The sequence below is a fragment of the Gadus morhua genome, chromosome 10, assembly GCF_902167405.1.
Source record: "Gadus morhua chromosome 10, gadMor3.0, whole genome shotgun sequence".
NCBI lineage: Eukaryota > Metazoa > Chordata > Actinopteri > Gadiformes > Gadidae > Gadus > Gadus morhua.
Genome location: NC_044057.1, coordinates 26,116,468 through 26,117,794, shown reverse-complemented (window position 1 = coordinate 26,117,794; position 1,327 = coordinate 26,116,468).

Sequence of the window (1,327 nt, the reverse complement as noted above, 5' to 3'; positions counted from 1 at the left end):
AAAGAGAGGGATTATATTAATTATAGTTTAGTTAACAATTTGATTTTTTTATTGCTAAAATGTATGTTACTCTAAATTGCATAATTTAGTTATGTATAAATAATAAAAACGTTTCTGTACTTTGGGGGCTTCCGGCAAATACTACTTCACTGTTTCGTATACCCTGATTGGACATAATTCAGTTTGGATGATTCAGCCTCCCCCATTACCGCACCCCGCCCCTCCTCCTAAAAACACCCCTCTTACGCACTAATACGCCCTTTACGCTTATTGTATGATGCACGTCCTGGCACTTAAAAATAGTGCTTAGCATCGTGTAGCATCTTACCCTAGCTATATGTGTTGTGTACGGGGAATGGCTTAACCTAGCGATTTTTATTGCTTGGCAGTTGGTTCTATGAACATCCTTACTGTACCAACAGAGATATATTCTTGTTTCACTTTCTTCTGTCAAATGTACTTTGTAAGTCGCTTTAGATAAAAGCGTCTGCCAAATGTCCTAAATGTAAACAAAACAAGGAGCGCTACTACACGATGTTCTGTAAAATCGAACCAGCTGTGCGTCTGTGTGACGCTGTGTGCAGCTGTGTTTCGGGAGCGTTGTAGTACGATTCTTGTAAAGAGAGGTACAGGCCAGCCAGCACTTTTCATTTGCAGAATACATCAGTGAGAGGACTTGATCGTACCGATAACATTATCGAGATACCTATCGATGGGCATTGACTACAGATATGTCAAGATAATGTTAAGTTATGAGCTAGTTGACAGTGCTGCTTAACAGCAACAACAACCCTTCGGAGGTGTTTGCTCTGCGTTCGAGAACACAGAGGGAAGTAACCAACCCAGCAGAGGACCCGGAACGTGGCCAGATGTGCCGATCCATGAATGAAATCTAGTTTGTAAATCCAGTTCTGGAGGCACGATCACAACACATTGTAGAGCTCATGGAAGACTACAGGCGGAACGCCGTAAAGACGATGTGTGCGATTATTATGGTAAATAAGAAATATACTCTAGAGAGGGTGAGAGAGAGGGAGAGAGTAAGGGGAGGGTTGAAGGGAGAGAGAGAGAGAGAGAGAGAGAGAGAGAGAGAGAGAGAGAGAGAGAGAGAGAGAGAGAAGAGAGAGAGAGAGAGAGAGAGAGAGAGAGAGAGAGAGAGAGAGAGAGAGAGAGAGAGAGAGAGAGAGAGAGAGAGAGAGAGAGAGAGAGAGAGAGAGGAGGGGTGCAGAGATAGAGTGAGTGAGAGAGAGGGAGGGGTGAGAGAGGGGGGTGCAGAAAGAGAGAGGGAGAAAGGGAGAGGGAGAGAGAGGGGGGGAGAGTGAGAGAG